A 6,085-nucleotide genomic window follows, 5' to 3' on the forward strand; every position below is an offset into this window, starting at 1 on the left:
TCACAGGGTGCTCTAGAGATTAAAAGCACTAATGCATATGTGATTTTTTGGAACATTCTACACATATTCAATAAATGTGAGCAAGTAGTACCTGCCTTTGGCTCCTGCCCACCTGTAGGTATCTCCTCCTGTGCCCACTATATGTGTGCTGCCCTTGGTTGCCCAGACCCTCCCATGGACACCACCCAAATCTGGTGAAAGGCAGCACCTCATGCTTCAAAGGAAGCAGTTCCCCCTGACATTTGATTCTTTATACCTACCACTCCCGAGGGTACATTCTCAGTAAACTGGAAAGAAAGTATTTGATAATCTAATATTATACATGGATGTATTTCAGACTCATACATATCTATACTCCTTTGAAGGTACAGAATATCTGCTCTTTAAAAAGGAGTCTAAAGATAGCAGTGTCTCAACAAAAAGGGACTCTGCACAGCACTGAAATTTCAGATGCAGCCATAGATCAGGCAGGTGCATGGTTTTAAATTAAAGGAGGACAGAAACCTGAATGCCCAGCTCCGGAGCCAACCCTCCTTTTAAAGCAATAGCAGAGGTCAAGAAGCCTCTGGAAGGAATTTCAAGGCAGATGTGTGATTTGGTTGGTTCATTGTTTCTGAACTTTGAGTTCTTGTTCTATGGGTGAGAGCACAAAGGGGCATCTCTTTCTTGGTCATTGCCAATAAGCAGTCCTCCCGCAGCGAGGGACTGTAGGAGCCACCTCTACCACTAAGGTCAAAGTCGCCATGGGATGACAAGCCCCACGAGCTAATGCTCCCGGAGCCCTCCTCAAGGACAACAGAAAATCCCCACCATTTTCTCCCTTCTCTCTGAAGAAAACACCCTCCCTCCATGTGCAGGGGACACAGTGCTAAAACCAGGAAGGTCTCACTTCCTGTAGGGCAGAGCTGGAGCAGATGAGGCTATCTGAGGACTGTGGGGCTCCCAGGATTATTCCCCACTGCCCTTCCTCCTAAATGGCAGGAGCAAACTGAATATGAAATCCATCCCTCAGTGCTGCCAAGTGTAGGGGGGCAGGGAGTGTTTTGGAATAAAGCTATAATATGCCTGCCATAAAAGTTTACCAGCTTTTATACAGGTTCCCAGTAATGAGGGGAGACATTTCAGCAGCTCAGTGCCATGTGAGGAAAAGCAATTCCCAGCAACATTTCTTTAGCACAAGAATCTGCCTCCCCCATGTGGTTCATAACCAGGAGTTTTCCCCTTTAACGGGACTGCAATGCCCTGGCCAGGTGGCTCAGTTGGTTGGAGCATCGTCTGGTGCACCAGAAGGTTGCAAGTTCGATTTCTGGTCAGGGCACATACCTAGCTTATGGGTTTGATCCTCGGTTGAGGTATGTACAGAAGGCAACAGACCAATATTTCTCTCTCACATTGATGTTTCTCTCTCTCTCTCTCTCAAGTCAATAAATACATACTTGGGTGAGGATCTTTAAAATTTTTTAAATAAATAAATAAAGGGGATTACATTAAGTTCTCTTTCATTCCTCATCCAGGTTTGTAGTGATTACTCAAGTCTTTTGAATGAAGAAGTTCATAAAGTGTAACTTTGCACTGGAAATGGGTAGTGAAATTTTCCTGTCCCCAAATCTTGGAAGAGTCAAGAGTTACAGCAACAGAAAGGTAAGAGGTGAGGAACTCTGGAGTGTTCTAGGAGTACAGAACTGAGGGCAGAGTGGGAAGAGGAAGTGTGTCCTCAGACATTGGGAAATAAATTGAGGCTAGATCAAAGTGTTGCCACCCCAGACAAGGACTTTAAGAAGTGGTTACCCCATAAGGTGGGCCAGAAACTGGTCAGTATAGAGAAGGATTCCCCTGAATGCTTGGGAAGGGGCAACAAGTAAGGAGCCAGAAAGAATGACTGGCCACTTAGAAGCAAAGGGAATGTCTTCAGAAATACTGGTGAGAACTTCTGGCCAAGATGGAGGCATAGGTAGACACGCCTCATCTCCTCGCACAACCAGAAGAAGGATAGCAACTAACCTCAAAATAAAAAGCAACCAGAACTGCCAGAAAATCAAACTTATGGATGTCTGACAACTAAGGATTTAAAGAAGAAATATTCATCCAGATGGGTAGGAAGGGCAGAAATGGGCAGCCAGGGTGGAGAGGAGGCAGTGTAGTGGCAGCAAGGTGGCGACATTGAGGCAACATCAGAGGTGGCAGGTAGAAGGCAGTCCCACATTCATGTGTAGCAGATAAAAACTGGGAGGGACACCTGGGCAGTGAGCAATCCCAGCCCCAGGCCAGACTGCGAAGCCCAGGGTCCCAGCCCTGGGAAAATAAAATCTCATCAGTTCTGGCTGTGAAAACCAATGAGGGTTGGGGCAGTGGAAAAAAACTGTCTGTCTCCCAGGAGAGACCACTTAAAGGGCCATCATGGTCCTAGAACATAGGCAAACCTACCCAATCTGGGAACCACCACCAGGGCAATGGCTAGAGAGGCATCAGTCACATACAGGAAGTGGGTGAAGTGATGGGATGGGGCAAAGGCCAAGCAAGCAGCATTGTGCCCTTTCCAACCCCTCCCCCACATACAATGCCACAAAGCAGCAAAGCATGTTGCCCCACCCTGGTGAATGCCTAGGGCTCCACCCCTTACAACATAACAGGTGCACCAAGACCCGGAGTCAAAGCAGCTCTACCTAATACATGGAAACAAACACAGGGAGACAAAGAAATATGGCCCCCCAAAATCTGAAAGAACAGATCAAAGCTCCAGAAAAAAAAAAAGAAAAATGGAGATAGCCAACCTATCAGATGCAGAGTTCAAAACACTGGTGATAAGGATGATTAGAGATCTCATTGAGTACGGCAAACACATAAGGGAAGAAATGAAGGCTACACTAAGTGACATGAAGAAAAATCCACTTCCACAGGAGGCCTACACACTGCTGCAGCCATGATTCTTGTGACTCCTGAGCAGTTCCAGCACATTTTGCAAGCACCAATATCCATGGACGATGCAAAATAGCCTTTGCCATCACTGCAATTAAGGGTGTGGGGCGAAGATGTGCCCGTGTGGTGTTGAGACAAGCAGACACCGACCTCACTGAGAGGGCAGGAGGGCTCACAGAGGATGAGGTAGAGCAGGTGATCACCATTATGCAGATCCCACACCAGGACAAGATTCCAGGCTGGTTCTTGAACAGACAGAAGGATGCAGAGGACGGAAAATACAGCTAGTTCCTGATGAATGGTCCAGACAACAAGCTTCGTGAAGACCTGGAGCAGCTGAAGAAAATTTGGGCCCACTGAGGGCGGCACCACTTCTGGGGTCTTCGTGTTCGAGGCCAGCACACCAAGACCATAGGCCGTCAGGGTCACACTGTGGGTGTGTCCAAGAAGAAATAAATTTGTAGGTCTTGTCTGTTAATAAATAGTTTATGCACACACACACGAAGAAAAGGAAAAAGAAAAATCCACAGGGAACCAACAGTGAAGGGAAGAAGCTAGGGTTCAAATCCACAGTTTGGAACATAAGGAAGAAATAAATAGTCAATCAGTACAGAATGAAGAAAAAAGAATTCAAAAAAATGAGGAGAGAATAAGAAGACTCTGGAACATCTCAAAACGTACCAACATCCAAATCATAAGGGTGCCAGAAGGAGAAGAGGAAGAGCAAGATATTGAAAACTTATTTGAAAACATAAGAAAATTCCCCTAATTTGGCAAAGGATATAGACATACAAGTCCAGGAAGTACAGAGTCTCAAACAAGTTGGACCCAAAGAGGACCACACCAGCGCACATCATAATTAAAATGCCAAAGGTTAAAGATAAAGAGAATTCTAAGGGCAGCAAGAGAAAACAGAGTTACCTACAAAGGAGTTCCCATAAGACTATCAGCTGATTTCACAAAAGAAACTTTGAAGGCAAGAAAGGGCTGGAAAGAAGTATATAAAGTGATGAAAAGCAAGGACCTACATCCAAGATTACTCTATCCAGCAAAGCTATCACTTAGAATAGAAGGGCAGATAAAGTGCTTCCCAGACAAAATAAAGCTAAAGGAGTTCATCGTCACTAAGCCCTTATTATATGAAACATTAAGGGGACTTAAATTTAAGAAAATGAAGAAGATCAAAACTGTGAACAGTAAAATGACAACAAACTCATGACTATCAACAACTGAATCTAAAAAACAAAAACAAACTAAGTAAACAAGTTGAACAAGAACAGAATCATAGATATGAAATAAGGTGGGGGGTTATCAGTGGGGTGAGGGAAAGGGAGAATAGAGAAAAGGTACAGGGAGTAAGAAGTATAACTGGTAGGTGCAAAATACACAGGGGGAGGTTAAGAACAGTATAGGAAATACAGAAGCCAAAGAACTTATAGGGACATGAACTAAGAGGGGGATTGTTACAGGGAATGGGGGTACTGGGTGGAGGGGGGCAAAGGGGAAAAAATTAAGACAAGTGTAATAGCATAATCAATAAATATACTTTAAAAAAAAAAAGGAGAGATACTGGTAAGGGAACAGAGGAGGGGTGGAGGCCAAGGTAAGGGGACAGAATGAAGGAGGCCAGGACGAAGGCAGGTGAGCCCACTGTGTGACCTGGAGAGCAGCCTGCCCTTCCGCGCTGCTTTCTCATGCTACCCAGAGAGAACGGATGCTTTCCTGCACAGGGAACCAGTTGCAGCCTGTGCTGAGATGTGATTTGATACAGACCTTTAGGGCCCAGAGGTCTTCACTGTCCAGTGGGCATCATGTCAAACCTCATTAACGGAAACAGGCCTGATTTCCAACTTGTGATCATTTAGACACAGACAAGACTCGAGTTGACATACGAGCTTTCCAGGAAAATAGGGTTCATTACACAAATCAAGAGTGTGAAAGAATTATGAACCAGAGGGATAATTAATCTACTTGAGGAAAACAACTGATTTCAAGAACTTGCAAGGACATTGGCTCCTCTCTGTTTGTATCCATGTCACTTGCAAAGGACTGCTGTCTCACATGCGGCCCTAGCAGACCCTCTGCATCACTGATCGATGCTGGTGTTCATGCTTAAAATAGCAATAGCATCCCCCCCTTCATTCAAAGTCCAGCTCAAATCACCTCTCCGCCCCCTGCAGGAGGCCTTCTAGGAGTTCTCAGCCCCCAAGACTTTTCCTAAAGCATCTGGTGTTGGCATCACCAATGTGCCATTCACACAATCCCTTGAACAGCGAGTTCTCCTGTCCCAGGCCCACGTTGATAGCCCTAACTGAACTGGAAGTACATGGAGTCCAAAAGCGAGTCTGATTTATGGTAATTTGACCCATTAGGTCACCAAGCACTCTGTGTTGGCTAATTGAGAGAGAAGTGCATTTTTCTAGCAAAAATATTTATATATGGATACTCTTAAGTATTAGGAAGTGATTAAAAAGGATGAGTTGGAGCTCCATGTATTGATTGACCTAAAAAGACATCCATTTCACTGTTAGTGGAAAAAAATTGATTGTGGGGTTATGCACATTGTGTGATCCCATTTCTGAAGAAAAAATACTGGTTGGGATATTTTATAAACATTTAAATATGTTTGAGTGAGCACAGAGGAGAGGAAGGAAGGGTGTGCACCGAATGATGGATGTTGGTTTTCTTGGTTTGGGGGGTGGGGTTGGGGATGGAGGAAGGCCCAACTTTCCCTTGCAGGGCCCGGCAAGGTTTGGCTTGTTGAAATGGGCATGCCTTACTTTTTACTTTGAGGGGGAGTCGGTAGGCATTACACATAGTGCAAAGTCCAGTGATGTTAGGCTTTGCACAGACCCAGACAGCAGCGCCTCCTCCCCGTGAGGCTGAGGGCTGAGGGCTGAGTGCTGAGCTTGGGGTGGGTGGGGCCCGGCAGATCATCTGTTCCTGCTGCCACCCCACGCGGAATCCACACAGTCGTCCTGCGCAGCTTTGTAAGGAGTCTTCCTAAACTCCACCTCCCCCTGCATTCCCACCTCTGAGGTCCCAGTCCCATCACCTGCTTCTCCTTGAAGTAACCCCGAGTGGATCTGTTTCTTGCCTCCCAGACAGCCCTGCCTGAAATCAGCAGATAGCTCTAGAAAGCTGCATATTGTCTGGTTTTCCTCCCAGG

The 6,085-nt window shown here is 45.7% G+C and overlaps 1 pseudogene; it reads left to right on the forward strand.

Moving 5' to 3' along the window:
• The first annotated feature begins 2,920 nt into the window (after nucleotides 1–2,920).
• Nucleotides 2,921–3,372, forward strand: LOC112300513 (small ribosomal subunit protein uS13-like; annotated as a pseudogene).
• The last annotated feature ends 2,713 nt before the right edge of the window (nucleotides 3,373–6,085 follow it).

The sequence above is a fragment of the Desmodus rotundus genome, chromosome 4 (genome assembly GCF_022682495.2).
Source record: "Desmodus rotundus isolate HL8 chromosome 4, HLdesRot8A.1, whole genome shotgun sequence".
In the NCBI taxonomy this organism is placed as follows: Eukaryota; Metazoa; Chordata; class Mammalia; order Chiroptera; family Phyllostomidae; genus Desmodus; species Desmodus rotundus.